The sequence below is a fragment of the Lynx canadensis genome, chromosome B1 (assembly GCF_007474595.2).
Source record: "Lynx canadensis isolate LIC74 chromosome B1, mLynCan4.pri.v2, whole genome shotgun sequence".
NCBI lineage: Eukaryota > Metazoa > Chordata > Mammalia > Carnivora > Felidae > Lynx > Lynx canadensis.
The window spans coordinates 191,493,486-191,495,877 of record NC_044306.2 but is presented as its reverse complement, the minus strand read 5'-3'; the positions used below and the strand labels follow the sequence as shown (position 1 = coordinate 191,495,877).

At 40.7% G+C, this 2,392-nt stretch overlaps 1 non-coding gene across 1 annotated transcript; it reads right to left on the bottom strand.

Annotated features, from left to right (window-relative positions):
• Positions 1 to 210: 210 nt before the first annotated feature.
• LOC115513112 lies at positions 211 to 355 on the bottom strand. Its single transcript, XR_003968538.1, has one exon. It is a non-coding gene; the product is annotated as a U4 spliceosomal RNA (small nuclear RNA).
• Positions 356 to 2,392: the final 2,037 nt, after the last annotated feature.

Below are 2,392 nucleotides of genomic sequence, written 5' to 3'. Positions count from 1 at the left end.
ATTTTCTCCCTCCACCCATCACACACGATTGAGAATTTACTTGTATATTCTTTGCCTCTGTTTAAACAGGACATCTGTTTTTGAGAGCCAGAAGTAATGATTTTTATAACTTTTTTATTACCTTGGTGCCTAGCACAATAAGAGGCACACAGTTGGTGCTTGGCATTTCTGGTTGGTTCATGTTCTCCATCAGCTGAGAAGGGGTGCAAAGTTGTGGTTAAGTGTTCACGAACTGATATCATATAAACCTCGGGTCTAATCATCTTTGATTCCTACTGGCTGTGTAATTTTGAATTAGCAATAATCGTGCATTGGGTAAACCTCATTGGCTATAATACCGCCACTGCGCAAAGCTCTGGCTGTATGATTTTGAACAAGTTGTTTAATTTTTAGCTTTTCACCTGTGCATTGGGGCAAATAATAGCCCCTTACCTTGTGGGATCAGAATGTGGTTGACATATTGTAAAGGTTGAAGATATTATTGGCATTAGTTATTTATTTTAAAATATTTATTGAACACCTACTATAAGCCAGTTAGGGCCTGAGCTAAGGTTAGGGAAATCAAGCTTTTGACTTGAGGGAGACCAAGAAATGACAAGATACATAATAGGATGTGATAAGCATTATAACCTATCATGTGAAAACAGAGCACAGCAAGTGTCTAAATGCCTAAGAAAATCAAGGAAGAATTCAGAGAGAAAGGCGTATTTGATCTGATACCTAAAGATGAATCAGATTAAAGCAGGGAAATCACAGACATTTAAATACATGATTAAATAGCTCTTTTATCTGATAAGTACTTCCACAGAATGTGCATGCTTATGGGTATTAAGGTTCTCCAGAGAAACAGAGTTAGTAGTAGCAATTCATGAATCCGGCAGCATCCCATCCAGTGGTAGAGAGCTGCTCTGAGGAGTTGTACATAATAAAAGGTTTTTACAGATGAGAGGGTGGGGCAAGAACTTATTAGCAAAAGAAAAGAAAGGTTTGTGTCTGGGCAGGACCCCTTTTTGGGATGAAGGCAACTGCAACAATAGGGTTTTGTTTTTATTATTCAGATGACCTCACTAGTGTGGATCAGGAAATTTTAGACTGACTCTTAAAAGGTCACATTCCTGGGATTGGTTGAAATTGTAAGTAAGTCTCCGTTAGCTGTTCTGGTGGGCTGGGGGGGGGGGGGGGGGGGTGGTGGCAAATGGTTCCATTTTGGGCTTGTGTCTTTTTAAATAGATCTGTATCTATGTCATGAGATATTTATGAGGAATTGGCTCATATGATTACGGAAGCCAAGAGGTCCCACGATCTGTCATCTGCAAGCTGTAGACCCAGGAAAGCTGGCTGGTAATTCAGTTCAGATTTGAAGACTTGAGAAATAGAGGAGCCAGTGGTCTAAATCTGAGTCTGAAAGCCAAAGATCAGATGAGATGATGCAGCTCAGACAGCGAGGCAGGAAAAGGGGGTGAATCCCTCCTTCCTCCACCTTTTGTTCTATTCAGGCCCTCACCAGATTGGAGGGTGCCACCTTATGAAGGAAGGGGATCCATGATTCAGATGCTAATCTCATCTGGAAACACCTCACAGACACACCCAGAAGAATGTTAAATTCGAGCCTGGGAAAGAGGACAGAGGACAGAGGGGAGAAGGAACTTCATTTAAGGACACTACCAAGGAGTTGAACATGTCACTTCCATCACAATTAGCTGGCCTTAGCTGGCGGAAACTTAGGGGGTCTTAACTAGTTGCAAGGGAGTCTGCGATGTATAGTCTTTAACCAGGAGGCTAGTGCTCCGCTGAAACCCAGCGGCTTCATTATTAAAAATAGAAAAGGAAAAATGGATACTAGGGAATAATTAGTAATCTGTATCACATGCATGTCATTGCACAGTTCTCTAGGGGTGATCTTATTGTCTACATTCAATGGATAAGATAGTTGAAATTCAGAGAGAGGAGAGTACTTGTCAAAAGTCACTTAAATATGTAGATCAAAGAAGAAGAATTATAATCAAGGCAGCAGCACTATACTAGGTTCTCAGCTCTAAAAGAGAAGGAAAACACATATCTACTTAATGTTGTTTTGCCACCCATCAGGAAACAGGCAGCTGCAGTTTTCACATGCCATTGGCAAGCCTGTTTTGCAGGCAGTCTTGTGGGAGATGACATAACAGGAAGAAAATTAAATCATTGAAAGTAGTAGCTAGAGTCAAGCCCTTGGGGGGTCGGGGGGAGCAAGGTTTGTTTTCAATTACTTGATTATATGATTAGACAGGTCTCACAGATTCTCCTATATGCCTTGGGTAGTTAAAATCTCCATTTTTTAAACCATCAGCTTTAGTTGAATTTTCAATTTGAGAGAAAAACCTGGGAACACAAGTAATGTAAGTTTGCACACAAA